This window comes from Empidonax traillii, unplaced genomic scaffold (genome assembly GCF_003031625.1).
Source record: "Empidonax traillii isolate 1590-97213 ecotype Southwest subspecies unplaced genomic scaffold, ASM303162v1 scaffold138:size3245559, whole genome shotgun sequence".
In the NCBI taxonomy this organism is placed as follows: domain Eukaryota; kingdom Metazoa; phylum Chordata; class Aves; order Passeriformes; family Tyrannidae; genus Empidonax; species Empidonax traillii.
Genome location: NW_020955331.1, coordinates 698,178 through 715,699, shown reverse-complemented (window position 1 = coordinate 715,699; position 17,522 = coordinate 698,178). Strand labels below are relative to the sequence as shown.

At 45.4% G+C, this 17,522-nt stretch overlaps 1 protein-coding gene across 4 annotated transcripts in view; it reads right to left on the bottom strand.

Annotated features, from left to right (window-relative positions):
• Positions 1 to 17,522, bottom strand: part of LPP (LIM domain containing preferred translocation partner in lipoma) — a 319,665-nt gene that overhangs the window by 300,419 nt on the left and 1,724 nt on the right. The window lies entirely within an intron of this gene.

The window sequence follows — 17,522 nt, the reverse complement described above, 5'->3', positions numbered from 1 at the left end:
CCAGATCCTGTGCTGGTGCAAAGCAGTGGCTGTGAAGGGTGAGTTTCAGTCCTCAAGGAAGCACACACCCCTCATAGATAGTGCTCGGCACGGGGCTGCTTCCAAATCCACCGCAATCCCATGTGTCAAAATTAGCCATAATGGGACTTATCACTTCCGAGCTCCTGGTCCAGCCCTTGTCCTGGACGAAGGCTGATGCCGGCTGCAGCGCAGACGATCAGCTCCAATGGGGAAAATGAGCTCCCATAAACTCCCTGGCAGCCCCTACGTGCTGCAGGGCACAGAGCCTGGTGCTACGGCATTGCCCTGCAGGAACCACGGGGTTCTGCAGCAGTGGCACAGGCTTAGGGACCAGGGGACACATTTGCATCTTTGCTGTCACACTTGATTTTCAGGTTTGCCCTGGAGTTCATTAAATGTGACTAAAACAAGAGGGGGGAAATGAGTTAGGAGAGCAGAGGGGAAAAGGAGAGAACACTCCAGCTGCACACCAGCACAGAAGGAATGGGATCCAACTTGCACTGAAGGGATAGCATCCTGCTCTCCCAGAGACTGCTGTATTACAGAAAATTAAAAGATCATTTGGAGCAGAACAGATTTAAACAGAGGCTGAGCAAGCTGTGAGACAGCCCTACCTTTAACATCCCAGCATCCAGGAGTCACCCTGAGCTGGAACCACTGGGCCACAATGGTTGGGAAACAACCCAAAAGCAGGATCAGCCACGTTGCACTCCTGTTATTTTAAATGCCCAAAGATGGAGAGAAAAAAAGGGTGATTAAGGAATGAGAGGAATCAGCACATCTATGCCAGAAAGCCTGTGGGTCCCATGCTGGAGCAACCTTTCAGCAGCTCCCCATCACTGCCAGCAGCACTGCCTGTGATTTACATGTCTGTAACTGACACCAGGATTGGATCCCATATTTTCAAGCACAAACTACTGGCTTCATACTGTTCGCACTCCCTCAGTCTACTGGAAGTCGAAGATTTTCAAAACAGTCTCACTGATTTTTATTTTCACTTTTTTCTTTTTCCCCCACCGTTTGCTGTCTGACCAAGCCTGGTCAGAGAGACCTTGAGCAAGGGGGGGGGCAGTTTCACTTTCTCACTCAAATGCAGCCCAGCTTCTTGACCAAACAAGGATAATCGACTTTGTTTTCAAGTATTCATGCAGTATCGAAGCACCACAGAGCCTGGGTTTCAAACAAAGGATAACATTTTGCAACCCAAAAAAAACATGCCATTTGCCCACTCCCCAAAGAATGGCCATCCTCACCAGGCAGCACCAGCAGAATGCTGCCCTAACACAACCCTCACATCTTAGAGATGCTCAGCCAAGAAAACCAGACTGACAGTGCCCAGGAGCACAGGAAAGCAGAGAAGTGCTGTGCCCCAAGACATAGGGGGAGTAAGGTGCCTGGCTGTCCCCACTCCCAGACCAGGGTCTTCTGCAGCCCACCTTTAGGCTGAAACCTCCTAGAGCAGAGATGGCATTTTTGTGCATGTTTGCTCTGCCAAGTCTAAGGGGTTTATTATAAAGTTTTATTATAAAGGATAATATTCCTTGAACCATTTTGGTTTTAAATGGTCAAAATTTGAAGGCAGAGGACACCCTCTCCCAGGCTTGCTCAGGTGCAAAATGAAACCCTTGGCACAATGGCAGGCCCTCTTACTGCTGTCCTTAAAACCATTTGTAAATGAAACTTAAAACTTAGAGCCTACATGACCAGACAGTCTTCATGCTCAAGGCTTAGATTTTAGCCAGTTTTGGCCACATCATTTGAAAATAGCAACAAACAGCTGGCAGGCAACTGGAATCCACACTCGTGCCCATGTGGTCAGGCTTGGTATTTTTGAGAGCATTATAATTCATGGAGATGTTTAAAAAAGCACGATCAACTAGGACCAGTAAATCTTTTTGGTTTAGAAATGTTTGTCCCCTCCAAGCATTAGCCATCCTCTTTCATCAAAGATATCCTAATATCAAACCAACCTGGTTTCAGCCTTGGAACCAATACCTTCAGGTGGGATGAGCATGTATTAAAAAGAGAAAAATTTCTCAGGGTTGCTGCTCCTCTTTCCAAACAGCGGGATAAAGAGGCCAAGGAAGCATACTCCTTCAAGAAAAAAAAGAAAAAGCCTGGATGTGGCAGAGAGGCCCAGGTAAACATGGACACGTGGCAATAAGCCATCAGAGCGCAAAGCAGCCTCACCATTGACTGTGTTTCATGAAAACATTTTTGTTTTCAACAAATGCTTTTACCATCACAAATAGAAAAATAGGGAAAAAAAACAAGTTTTTTTTCCTTTACAAAACAAGAACTGAGTTGCAAGCTGACATTTCCTCTGAAAGCTCCATTTTGAGAACAGAGCCATTTATTCCAAATATAGTTTAAAAATTCTGGAGCAATTCTGACAAGCCCTAATAAATGCTCTTATTACATCTGAAAACTAGGAGGACCACAGAAGCCTGTGTATGCATCTACCTTCTGAACAAAAAAGTACCGTGACTTCCATGATAGATGGGGACGGAGACATGTGGAAAATACATTGAAAAGCTGGTCTATATCCTAAATTACCCCAACTTCATCTGGAAGTCAGACTCCTCATTGAATCTGGCCCTTATGGGAGAAGAATAAAAAAGAAAAAAATATTACGGGCAGTGTTTGAGGCTACGCTTCATGGTTTTCCTCCATGTGATGGGGCAACTGGCCTGATACCATAGAGCCCCCACTCCCAATCTGGGATGAGGAGGGATGAAGGCGAGGGTGCTGCCCTTTGCATTGCTGTGGGATAACACACCTTTGCTTTGTGGGATAACATGCCATGCGGTCACTATCACACACAGCCACTGGACTTACACCGCAGACAAAGGTGCTGCCCCTCTTCTTCCCCAAAGGACACCTGAGCACCACCACCACCATCCCTGAGGTGTACAAATCTCAGCCTGACACTAACAAATAGAAAAAAGGAGACTGAGAGGGTCTCCAGCTCACATAGCAACAGGACAATGGGAAGGAAAGGCAATTTTAACACCCTGGCTCAGCAGAACCATGCCCATGCCGTCCCACAGCATGGCTGCCAAACACCCACCTATCTCAGCACAGCGACCCAGTAATCTCCCTGCAGGATGACACACAGCTGCATGCACTTCCCCTGCACCCCCAAAGGTGACAGAGGTGAGGACAGCACATGGCTGCCTGGCACCCAGCCTCATACACACTCTCATCCTCCTGGCTTAGGCTCAAGCAAAGGGAAGGTGGCAGAGCCATCACCTTGTGCAAGAAAACCAGCAGACTTCTATGGGAATTCTGCAGATTATCCTCCCATCAAAGGAGCTTAATTAATTGCCTGTAAAAGGGGACTGTGATTTATCACATAATTTTTCAGCATAGTACGTGCAAGTATTGTCACATCTTTCCTCTTCTTAAAAATAAAGGATGAAAAGGCTTTAGCCCCCCTATGCCATTGTACCTTGTTGACCTGGGAAGTATACACACTGGACTTGTAATGCATTTCCTTTATTATTTGCCTACAGCACCAACAATGACTGTAAAATTGAACCCCTGGACCTGTATGATTTGGTTCACTTTTCCTGCTTCTCAGTGAAAAAAAAAAAAAAAAAAAGAGGCTTCTGGTTTGCAGAATGGCAAAGTTCACAATTACACATCACTCAGTACCCTTACTGGATCTCACTGGTGCTCCCAGGGAGAGATCATGCTTCTTACCATGTACCTGACAGGTTCACAGCACAAAGTTTTCTTGGCTACCAGTTCTCTGTATTCTTCCAAGAGTTTGCCACATGATATCTTCCAACCTGCTACTCCAGAGCACTGCATTCCAGAAGAGCACATATCTGTTTGAAACATTAGCTACTGTGTGTGAGTGCAACATCACACCAAAGGTACAAACCACTGGAGACCAAGAAAGGTCTCTCCAACCTTCTTCTGTCTCGCTGGTGTGATTCACAGGAGCACCTAACAGCATAACACCACCATCATACCTGTCCTCACCTACTCCTACCCTACGATACTAAGCTTGTCAGCAGCAATTTTGTCACCAGCCCTGAAGCCAGCACTTGTTATTGAGCCAAGTGTTTTTATTTTTCACTTGGTGATGGGGAAAAACAGAAGGGAACTGTAGAAGCTTTTGGAGACAAAGATCTCTCCAGGACTTGCCAGACAATATTTTCAAAAGACTTACTTGGCACAGCATCAAGGAAGTCAGCATCCAACATGCTAGCAAGACCAGCTCCATGCCAGCCATCAGCCAGGCTCAAGGAGCGTTAGTGACTGCAGTAAAGAAGACAGACTAATACTGCACCTCTCAAATGGGGTACAGCCACACGCCTGGTCACCACCCAAGAAGGAAACGCAGAATAAAATGGAGGGAGACCTCTTTGAGCAACTGCAACATCTTAGGCATCATGGCCAAGCACAAGTCAGCACATGCCAAGACTGACCACGCAGCAATGCGTGAGATACCACAGTTGGCCTTCAGCCTAGAAACAGGAGACACCCGTGGGAGGCTGCGTGGGAAGAGCTGGTAAGAGAAGACTATGTCCTATCAAGCCTGTGAATCCGCACGCTGCACACAGAGGCTCAAAGCAGCCTCGCATAAACCGTTCACCCATAGCCACCATATATCTAGTTACACCCCCCAGGAACACAGCTGATTTGATCACCAGGTCTTTATCAGCATTCACAGGGACCAGAGAAGGTCAAGAGAGCCATCATCCAGGAATGGGGGACACACACAGCAAGCTCAATGGGAACTTGACAGGCCAAAAATGACTGCAGTCACGGAGGACTAGGGAGAACTCACTTATGTCGCCCTCTTTTTCTGAGGCTCTCTGAGGTGACAAAACCTCTGACCTTCGATTAAACCACGCTACTCTCACAAGAGGGGGCGGCTTAGGGGCTCAGGAACTCAATAAGAAACTATTTATCTCAAGGTCGTGGGTTCATACCCTCTTCAAGTTCTCTTTTCTTAGTCAATTAAAACAGGAGACTCGATCTGCATTAAAAAACCCATTGCTAGGGGCACAGCCAGATACTGCCTCATCAAACAGGCAGATTAAGAAAATACAGCCCCATTGCTGCTCCTTGCACATCCCACAGCAGAGCACAGAAACTTTAGGAACACTCCCTGTGTGAAGTGAACAAGACTCACTTTTGTACCCAAGGTAGGAAAGCAAAAGGAGGGATTGCAGACGAGTGGGCACAGCTGCCATCACCAACCTCCACAGCAGGTCAGGCACATCCATCTATGGAGCATTATGAGTGAAGCTGATCCAGCCCCAGTCTCTGAACCTGGGAGATTCCTGCCCATCCCTGTACCACTCCTTTGAGAGGAAGGATGTTTAGCCAGTGACTGCTGCCCAAACAGCAATTCCTCCTATCCAGTTGACAATCAGAGGCCTAAGCCCCACCACAAGGTAATGGTGGGAATAAACATCAAATCCAGAGAAGTGCTTCTGTCTTTGTACCCACAGAGCAAACAGCAGTCACAGAGCCCCAGGCCCTGCTTCCAGTGAGCCCAAGCACTTTGGACTGGACACCTTTCAGCCCTCAACCCAGCAGTGATATTGGACAACCCTGCCTATTTGCACTGAAGGAGCATAAGGAACACAAACACTTGCATGGGCACTAAGGACCAGATGAAGGGAGAAGACCCCCTGACCTCCTTCTGCTGCAGGCCCAGTCCCAGTCATGGCAAAAATATGACAGAGGCAGAGACTGAGCAAACAGAAAGGAGAGAGGACACCTTCCCCAAAGCAACACGGGAATCAAAGTTAATGTGTATCTGAAACCAATTACTGATAGAAACCAAACTATCTAGGAACTGGGATTCCTGGTAGTGAGCACACACACAGTCAAAACATTTTTCTGTTCTTGCTGGTTTTTAACCTATAAAACATTAAGATAAAAACATGCTCCAGCACACAGGGTGTACACACCTCTGTCACCTTTAATGGTTTTCCACTGAGAAAACACATTCTCCCACCCCAAATGCAATTATTAGGTTCATAAGATTTTTTATCACCCCATTCTTTTCCTATACTTACCTTTTGGTCCAACAGTAGACAAAGGATTCAAGCACAAACTCCCTGTGCACCAGGAGAGAGCTGCTGGCCCTTACCACGCCCCTCCAAAGCATCACAGCTAGTGCAAAGTAACTTGGCAAAATGAAGGGGGTTGGAAACAAATAAGAAGCTAGCAGAGTTTCCTTCCTTTCACCAAAGATGGTAGTTATTTTGGAGAGGACTACATACTCTTTTGGTTTTTAATTAGTGGCAAACCAAGTTAACATCAGTTCGTATGAGCATGAGACTATTAAGGGCTGCAGATCCACAACCAAGGAAAACAAATCTGTGCCAGTCCTTCACCCCCAGAATAACCTCTGATCATCAAGCACAATTACCATGGGGATGGATAGCTTCTCCTGCAAGCTCCTCACTCAATTAAACTAATGTAGACAAAAAGGCCAGGCAGCTGCAGCCAGCAGCACGGGGTGAGTCGGATGCACACACTTGGTGCAATGAAGTGACAGCCACAGGTTCACAGAGATGAGGGACAGGAGGAGCAGTCCACAGTCTCTGTCATCACAGGAGACACCCAAGGCTTGTCCTTGAGATGCTGAATGGCAAAAACTGGCAGGATCTGTGACCTGAGGAGACTTCAGGAAGTTTTAATTGAGAAGACAGAAGCACACCCTGGTATACATAGCTTCATGGAAACTGAGTGAGGAAATACCTAAGGAAAGTACTTGACTTATTACTAATCCAGAACTATCCTATTGCTGCCCCCACTACTCCATTTAGCAGCCTTATAATTACAACTCTGTCTGAAAAATCAGGACAGGCACACAGCTAGAGCACAAAATAGAGGCCAGGAAAAACAAGTGTGATCCTCAGTCCTTCTTGAGAACTTCTCAAATCACAAACTGGAGACTCCAGAGACAACTACACAATAAACAGCCACTTCAGCAACACACATTCACATAACTTGCTTGACCTCAGAGGTGTTAGAGCTTGCAACTAAATGTTCACTCTTGGGGAAAGAGAGGGAGGCAAATAAAGGATGCAGGCCAACCAAGAGCATCGTGACTTCTCACACAACCACCAAGAAGGTGGGCGCATCAGCACATGAACAAAGGTAGGCAGCAAGAAAAATCCATAGCTCCTTCCTTTCAACTAGATTTTAATAAAGTTCGAGTGTGTAAACACATTGTAAAATCCCATTCCTCCTCAAAAACTAAAGGAAGTTGTGTCTTGATATCAATGTAAGACCAGACTGGTCCTTGCAGAGCAGCCTGAGGCAGTGGCAGCAGCTGTCCTGCAGAGCTGAGCCCACACAGCCACCAATACATACAGCTACAATGGGTTCTTTCAGCAGGTGTTATTGGAATCCTGGGCACCTCTCTAGCAAACTCAAATGATACTTAACTTCTTTATGAGCTCAGGAGGCTGCCAAACATCTGCTGGGATTAGCTGGTTCATGTTTGTGAAGCACACACAAATGCTAGAGTAAGGAAGGGGCTGACTTATTTATGGATGTGAATGCTGGACCAAGACCCAAACCCACACACATACTGTATTTGCACATCTGGCTATATCTCCCCTGACAGATTTTACTGTTTTAGGATGGAGGCATGAGGTGTCACCTATACCTTATAGCCTGCTTCTGGTCACTGCTATTTAAAGTGAGTCATACTGCTCCCCTCCTCTGCTTTACCTCATCCAAATGCACAACTGATTTTTGCTAACAAGCTGGGCAAGTACAGCTCCACCAGGAACCCCCACGTGAGGGTTGCCCTTTGCAGGAGAAACCCACCGTCCCTCAAGCCTCCATCCCACCAGGGCTGCAGATCACACTCACAGCCCACAGATCTCCAGCAGGCTCCCAAACACCAAGCTGCAGCAGATCAGCCACCCAAATTCCTTGTGGCAAGGGACTTTGCATCAAGTTTCACATTTCACTTGGGTGTCCCTCCCTCACACAGAGGCCTCCTGTGGGTGCGGGCTGAGGAATGAGACAGTGAGTATGCACAGCTCAGAAACCACAGTGATAAACAGCCATGAGGGAGATGAAGGATGGGGAAGAGCCCAAGTAGGTTTCAGATTGAACTGTACATGTTTGTTAAAGGTATTACAGGTGCCAATGGCTTGCAGTGACAGGATCACAGGAGCTGTACGTTCCCATGACCCAGAATTGCTTTGCACCAAGTTGCAAGTCCTAAATATACAGCTTTGCTCTGCCAGAAGCTACTGCTCCCCTTTCCTCCAGAGACACATTTCAGTACTTATCAGATCTTCATCTTAGTCACGTTCTGCTAACAAACACTTTTTACATCCTTGTCATCTTCCCTCATCATCAGTCACTATGTCCCCAAGTCAATCTTTCCATTTTTCTCTTACCATTCTCCACTTTATCTTCATCTCCCAGGGCAGGACCTCAGCCAGATGTCACTCCATGGGTGCAGCCTGTGTTCTTTGCTTGGATTCACAGGACTTTAAAGCACACAGGTTGCCAGACTCATTACTCTCCTCTGGGTAGCAAAACAATTGACAGGCTCAGCCCAAGATAGTACTGGTAAAATTTAGAGATATGGACAACACAAAAAAATGTTGGCTATGGGATATGGAAGCAAAATGAAGGACGAAAGGAACCCAGGAGTATACCAATACCATACCCAGAATTACTGATGTCTTTCATTAGACAGATAGGCCTTGCCTTTCTGGAGATCAAGAGCATCTGGAATCACTTTCATTACATATCAGGTAGATTTTGCACAACCAAAACACACACACAAAAAAAAATATTCCCACTCCAGCAGGTGCATCTACCAAGAGAGTTGAAACTAAACCAGATGAGCCAATGTGTGACTTTCTAATAATATACACAGCTACCTTTGTACATCCAGCTGCACCCGTGGAAGTGGGCACACCCCTAATCAGGTATGATCAAATCACCTGAGATACAAGAAATTTATCCAGAGCTGTTGCCTGTGCCTCACTGCACTCGACCTTCAAGGGATGGGGAACAGCCGACACAGACAGACAGCTGCCTTGAAGCCAACAAAGCTGGACTAGATCACTTTTGCTTGGACTTCTTGCATATGACAGCATGACCCCAGAACTAAAACACCACCTCAGGTGTGCAGACGAACACAGATTGGAGGCTTGGGCTATGGCATCCAGGGAAGCAGTGTGGTGTGGATACCCATACAACAGCCCAGAAAGAGGCCTAGAGAAGGCTGCCAGCATAGATGATCATTGTAACACACCAGACCATATATCCTCTCTATCCCATCCCAGGGCAGAGCACAGCAAGCCAACTACCCGGCAGTGCAAAGCTGAGGCGATGCCAACCTATCTGCCCTGCATGCTCAGAGACATTTGATACCTACCTGCAAAAACAGGTAGGTACTGTAGGTACAACACACTGCCTGTAGGTTGTGTGTGCAGTGAGGGCATGGGAACCAACTTCATCCAAAGTGACTTACAAATGAACACCCCCTACAGGGATCCTGCCATGTAGTAAAGCAATGAGCTTCTTGCATGCTACGATATAGTCCTCAAAAATTTCTTTTCCTAAACTAAGTTCCCCAGCCTCCACACACCCCAAGTTCACAGCTCTCCCACACAACAGAGCAAAACACACCGTGCCAAGGCATGGAAGGAGGCGTGCAGGCATTCTGTGAGCTGCCATCCTTTTACCCAGACACTTTGAGTACCTGGGTGGGAAGAGTGCCTTGGAAAGACATGCTCATTTATATTGTTTTAAGTTCACCTCCTCTGGCCTCAATGCCAAACCTCAGATGCAGAGGGAGACACTTAAAGAGGCATTACATTTCAAGAACCCCACACTCATTCCTGTAGCAACGCAGAGGTCAAAGGCATCATTCCTAACTTCTAAAATACGCTTCTACCCCACAGTTCATCGCTTAATGACACTGTTCAAAGTTTGCAAATGTCCGCACAACTCACAGTATGACCTCCTGCACTGTATGAGACTGACTCGCCATTGCAGCAAGACTATGGTCATTCCAGCAGAAAACAAGTCAGAAATCTCCTTAGGTAACTTTAACCCTTCTGCTCTTCTGTTGTTCCCCCTCTGTCTGCCTTGAGAGCAAATTGGGATTTGGGTACAGGACAGTGCTAAAAGACTTGCTTATCTTCAGGCACACAAGTAGCTGCAGAGTTCAGCTGGATTACTCATACACTTGAATTTCAAACTTACTATGCAGAAGGTTCACCAAGACCTCCTTAAATGGCAAAGATGCAATGCTGTGTTTTCCAAGCTCAGCTCCGTGCATCCCAAAGAACTCGAAAAAGAAATGGATTCTCTGAAAAAGCACTGAAGTGGAACTGTTCTAGGGAAGGCATAATTCTCATTCGCCCAAAAAACAGCCTGCAGGATCAGAAGTGATAGAGAAGCACCACAGCTTTAAGAGAAGCTTAAACTACCCTAAAAAATGTCAGTCATACTGTACCTGGGAAAATAAGCCACTGAGGAAGCGTGGAGCAGATGATGTGAAGTTCCCATTAATTCTACTCCTTGAAATATGTTTTTATACATAAATACCACCTGGACCTTAACCATTTTCATGGCTCATTTCTGGACCTGCTCACCACCATGTTTCAGCTTCAACAGCATTAAGCTGCTCTAGCCTCCAAATGCCAGAGGCAAAGACCAGCTTTCACACTAATCAAGACATTTCAATACACATGCAAGATAAGTACAGATCTTGCCCCCTAGTCAAGGATAATGATGATAACACATAAGAGGCAGGTACAAGTGGAAAAGACAGAGGAGATGGACTGCAAAGATAGGCATCACTGTAATGAACAGTTCAGACTAATCTCCAGAGTTGAGTTGTACAGATGTTAACTTCAGTTTGTAATCACAAACAATTCTTTCCAATGATCTTTCCGCTTTATTATCAGCTATGACTGCAAACGTAAGAGAACAACTCTGATCTAATTTTTTTTTTCTCTCCATGATTGCAGCGTTAGGGGTGATGGGAGACAAGTAGTTTCACTTCTCTCCAAGCCTCTGTGTCCCATCAGTAAATTAGTAATAATTTTCCTTCACCTTGGGAAAGCACGACAAAAATCATTCCCCCAAATTGCAAAGTTCTCCAATGAAAGATCAAAGTGCACTCAAGAAAAATACAATGGAAATTAATAATTCTGCATTCCATCCCAAGTTTGAATAGTATGCAGTAAATAAGGTTTGGGGCCACACACTGCACAAAAAGAAAAGCAACTGAATAGCTGCTCATTATCACCTTCCACTCTGGACACAAAGAATAGGTGCTCTGGCAATTAATTGTCTATATCATAATATCTGCTTGCACATGAGGCTGAAATTAAGGTTTCATCAACCACCTGCATTCTGGCACTTCATAGCTCTGGAGCACTTGGACTTCAGAACTTTAACACCATTCTTTTAACACAGTTCAGTGCACGCAATTAACTACAGGTCTGCCATGTGGCTGCCACAACCACTACCCATTTTTCTAAGGAAATCCAGATTAAAGGCTTGTCTTGGCCACAGTAATAGCTTGAGGTATCTCTCAAGATTTGCCTAATCCCATGCAAGACAAATCAAGTCTCTACCTCAAACAATGAGGTGTGTTAAATCCAAGCCAGCTGATGTCCTTCAGAGTTGAGCTCCAACAGGAACATCACTGACGAGTGAGGCAGTGATGATGTAGCAGCTGGAGCTACAACCACTTATCAGCTGCTAATTCAATCACTCTCACAACCCAGCCGCTGCTGCCTGAACTGTCTGGGAGACTCCTTGCTTTCATTCAAGCTTGCCTCACTAAGTGGAGTAATTCAAATCTGTTAAAGTGAGGTAATAAACTACTGAAACAGAGAACTCCTTAGGGTAAGTGCACACAGCACACTGTAGATGAATGTGCACATTACTGAGATAGGAACCACTTCAGCTGGGGTACAGTGAACACAGCAACTGCAGCAGAACTGCCTGCAAGTCACTTCTAACAACACCCCAACATTTCTCTTTCAAAAATGCAAACCTCAACAACCTGAGTTCCATGCAGCCAGCCAAATCGCTGAAAAAGCCCTAGAGGAGATATCTTAAATTTGCTCTGTTTAAGGAAGGTTTGGAGCTGGACTACATCCACCCCACCATGCAGTGCTACACTACTCACACCATCGGGCTCCAGCCTCCTCCACCCCACCTGCCTTTGCCCAGCTGTCTGGGCTGGTCCTTCAATAAAGCAGTTGGGTCCTGGCTCCTCAGCAGCATTCCAGCCTCCAGCCACAAGGCAGTGCACAGGCTCCCCTGTTGAGGAGTGATCAGGAGCAGGGGGAGAAAGAGACAACTGCAGCTCCCCACAATGAGATCAACTGTCCAAAAAAAAAAAGAGGGGAGTCGGGGGTGAGTTACAAATTGATGCATAAACAAGACCTGACTGTGCAATTCAGAGCTAACAGGACAGTTTACTAAATGTTAATCAAATCCTTAGTGCCTGTTGCTCCAGTCACGGAGATCAACTTATTTTTAAATTAAATAAGCAATAAATGCTTAAATGAACTTCTATTAAACTTCACCCAGTGAATGAAGTATGTGGGGCTTTTAATAGACATTAAACAGCATAGTTATGGCAACTTAGTTGGTACTTTATTACCTAAAGATAATGGCCATATTTAATCTCTACTAACTACTCCACTGGCGGCACAATCATCCAGGACTTGGCGGAAGTTTGCCTGCCTTGAAGCATCGCTGAGCAGAGGGAGCAGGGGGAGGAAGGCAGCCAAGTGCTGAATGGCACCTACTTAGAGCATGTTCATGTGCATAAACCCACTTAAGACACAAAACAGGATCCCTCCTAGACAGATCTGGAAACCCCAAAGAGGGCTGACGGACTGTCACCCAGAAACAAAGCTGGCATAAGTCAGAGACCCTCAAGCATCCCAACTCCCCACAAACCAAACTAAGTAATTTATAGTTTTGCTGAGGAGTTATTGTATTATGGGGTTCCCTTGTGGCATCAAGGCCAACAGAAAATATCCTAATAGCCTGCAACACTCAAAAGCTTATAACTTTGTCTAAGAAAAGGTTATCAGCAGCCCACAACTCCACCGATGTTTGTTTTCCTTCCCTGAGCATATTGTGATAGTTCGGGAGTGCTTCTGACTCACACGTGTGTGTCACTGTCACCCACAGATCCCAACAACACATACTGACAGTCTAAAATGACAGAGACTTGCTGACAGTGACTTAAAAATTATCATTTTCATGCCAGCTCTTGCAGTTGCTCAGAACCTGATCAAAACCAGCTTTTGGAGATTAAATCAGAATCTCCACTGAGTTGTCTCTACCAATAACCTTAATTGCAATGATTAAGTGTGGGCAGTGGGTTTTGGTTTTTTTCACATTTGGACTGGAAACACCATCAGCCCTACCTGGCCAGCCATGCCCAGAAGCAGAATGAATGAAAAGAGCCAAACCTACACCCTACTAAACTCCACTTCTTAGGCAGGCACAAGCTCTCAAAAGCTTTTACATTTTGTGGGGATTTTTTCTGGTCTGTGGTTTTCGGTTTGATTTGTTGTTTTCTTTTCTCTGTTTGTTTCTATTTTACAAAACAAAGAGCTCCCGAAATCAAAAAGAGGAAAACACAGAGCTCTTCAAACTTTACTGATGCTCTCCTCCAGCATCCCAATACACACATGGAAGACAATCCCAAGACCTTCCCTCCAATCCTTCCTCTGGAACCTTTGTTTATGAAGTTATTTCGAGTTCTATATTTTCCTACATATAACCCACACTCTTTAAAGGTATTGTTCCTTGTGAATCTGTCCATCAGAGAACCCACATCCTTTGGTAAGTTACGGTTTCCATCTCCTTTGTTCCTGCCTGCTTTGTTCTGGCTGCAGTTCCAGTAAGCTCTCTAGCTTTTAGCAGAATTACCCTGCTACGAGAGTGAGAGCAAAGGGAGATGATGAATCCAGCGGGGTAAAAAGACAGAGGACCGAAAGCAGACAGGAGCATCACTGTCTCACTCTGATGTGCACAAAACAAACACAGACACTGAATCTCAGGCTTTTGGTGGGTCGCATGGACTTGGTATTCATCTTGCTTCCCTGAAGGCTCCTCCTCATCAGTAAAGAAACAATGTACCTGAAAAGCACAGAGGTACCTAAAAAAAAATCACAGAATATCCTGAGTTGGAAGCGACCCACGAAAATCATCCAGTTCTACTCTTGGCCAGTATGTATTTCTTCATCATCCTGAAGCCATCCTTAAAACCTCTCCATGCAAGCACAGGGACTTCCCTCCACCTGAATGGATCACCAGAGCTGCTACAGATCACACCGGAGCCTGGACAATCAGCCAAAGGTGAAATCCAGCATGGTCTGGTGCCAGCTGGAGCCGAGGATACAAGTGCTGCTCAGAGTCATATCAGAGACAGAAAAGTTATTTTATTAGGAAGAAGGCAGAGCTGTGAAGATCAGGCTTTCAGAGACTTGACAAGCAACAAAATGCCACTGAGGATGTATTGTTCACACAACCATGATGGGCAAAGGAATAGAGAAACCACTGTGGGCACCCTGAGGGTATATGTTTCCACAGACGCACGGAAACTGTCTTCTTGGAACAATTTGTCATCCACCCAAGCTACTGCTTTTCTCTAGCTACAGTCAGCAAGAGATGCTTCATGGAAACCTACATGAAACAGTCTCTTCCTTCCAAATAGATGTTTATGATACAATGGGCACCACCATTAGCTGGTATAACTCTGAATTTGCCTGACTTTCATACAACCATCCAATCTCCTATCCACACTTGGCTAAATTCTTGTTCTCAGCAACATCCTGCATAATAAATGCCATCATTTAGTTACACTGAAAAGTATTTAATTTAGCCACTTTCACTTGGTTTGCATTTGTACAAAGAAACTGACACCCCTTTTCCACAGCACTATTTCTGTGACACCTTTTTAACATGTGTCCTTTTAACAGGAGCAAGCCCTTACTGCTGGTCAAACTCCCTCAGGTTTTCCAGCTCCCCACCATTCTTATTATCCCTCTCCAAAACTGCATACACAAAGTTTCACTGATCACAAAGGCATTACTTAAGTTTTACAGTCACACATTATACAGATAGGACACAAGCAGTGATTTTAACAAAGCAACAGCCAGGCTTCAAAACTAAGCAGTGTCTACACTCTGACCATGAACCCCTGCAATGTAATTCTTACTCTAAGTTATAATTAAAAATACATACTGATGATCATATCACATTATACATGTAAAAGCACTCCAGCTCCACTGATATAGCAGCCAACAGTACCAGGTGCCTCGCAAAACTCACTAGTCCAGTTCTGGAGCTTCACCCCTGAGTATCCTAGAGAAATAAGTGCTTTGGCAAGGGATACACACCTGAATACCTGAATCTGCCATTATGTTATTTGAAAGCTTGAATTACACTGCATCAGTGCCCATTGCTTCACTAACACCGCACAGGTGTTAGTCAGAGCAATGCAACTTTGAAATCAAATGTGCTCTGCAAATTTCCATGAGACAAGGCAGGTAAACTAACCATGATTGCCAGGATACGGGATCTGAAAATTACTTCTGGCCTGCCAGTCTAAAGCCAGGCTTGGGCCAGTTCATCCTGGTATCAAGACAGCACATGAGAGACATCATCATTCGATACTTTTATGCCCTAAAGCTGGAAGACTGCTCCACCAAACAGGAACTAGGGACAGGACGCACAGAGTGGGAACCTGCACCAATATGGGCATGCTCACCAGCATCCTGCCCTGACATCCAGGCTTATCTCCAAACATGTTCCAAAGGTGAAAAACTTACCTCTGTGCAACAGGAATCAGAGCTTCTCACCCAGGTCTGTAACAGCAACTCTGCCCAGCCAGTACCAACCACACCAGGCGAGCAGGGCTTGCAAGACAGAGACATCTGCACCAGGAGAAAAGCAGTACCTCTCACCAACCCGAGCACCACAGGGACTATACAGCTGCAATGCATAGCAGCTTGGGGCTGTACCTACAGACGCTTCAATGAGACATAGTTTTAGCTTCATTTTCCCGGACACATCCTCCATTTCCACCCAGGAGTTTACCCAGGCAGCACACAAAAGCTGCACACCGTTGTGCGCACAACTGTTGGCAACACGGGACATACACAGCCAAGGTGCCCATGGACACAAAATACACATGGTGGGACTGACTTCTGGGATGCGACTCTCTTGCCCACTACAAGGCATTACTCTACAGCCAAGAGATGCCCAAAAAGACTATGGTGACCTTCAGCAACGCATGTGCTCCAAACAGGCCCTCTAACTGCAGGGCAGGGAAAGGAGCCTACAAGGATCAGAAGACATCTGATGGCAGGAAAGCCCCTAGCACTGATGGCAACTGAGTGCTGCCTCTATCCCAGACCCAGGTGTTCCTGATATGGCCATTTTTCTTAACAACCTACACAAGCTGACTCAGGTGGAAAAAGAAAACCTGAATAAAACAATTAAAGGAAAACCACCTGTGAAACAATGGGTGACAGGCCTGAAGGACCCATTAGCAGCACCAGCATCATAACAAAGTTACAGGCAGGATTAGACACAGAGCTAGGGCCTTAGTGACAGGTGGCTCAATGGCCACCACACACACCATCACCCGCAGCCCAAACCACAGGTAAAAACCTTCCAACAAAGGCTAAACAACTGAATAGGGGAATAACAGAGCTAATAAATTCAGGAGACATAGGAAAAAAAGATCATGAGGTGGGCAGGGGGAGACAGAAGGCCAATAGAGAGAAGTTTTCAACAGTAAATCTTTATCCACAGATGTACGTACTTCCCAAGGGAAATCCCAGAGTATTATTTAACCTTGTGCAGGCCAGTCCTGGTGTAGCAAGGGTGGGGAGAATTAGAAAGTCCCTCGCATCCCCGAACCATGCTGGTGCACAGCAGGCTGGGCTACACACAGGACAGGGGCCAACATTTTTCAGCATGAACACAGCCACATTATTAATAGAGATGAAAGGCTGTGTCCTGTTTCCCAGCTCTGCATGTTCCCATACCTTCCTAATACCCCATATCTGCAATTATTTGGTAAGCCAGCACCTGCTGTATCACCCAGCTCCAGGGATTTCCCACTCTCTCAGATCTTGCCCCAGAAATCCCTCCTGGAACAAATGAGCACAAGTTCTGTAGGCAAATGAGTATATGGAAGCAAAGAAATCCTCAACTCTAGAGTATTTCCACAGACTTGACACTTCCATGTGAGATCGTGCATTTTGCATTGGGTTAAAACCACTTTGTGCAGAGGAACCAAGGTCTTGTGGATGTGCAGGAAGACATATGAGCAAGCTCCTAAAACTTTCCTATATCAATTGCCTCACAAAACAGAAAAAAAAAAAAAAAAAAAAAAAAAAAAAAAAAAAAAAAAAAAAAAAAAAAAAAAAAAAAAAAAAAAAAAAAAAAAAAAAAAAAAAAAAAAAAAAAAAAAAAAAAAAAAAAAAAAA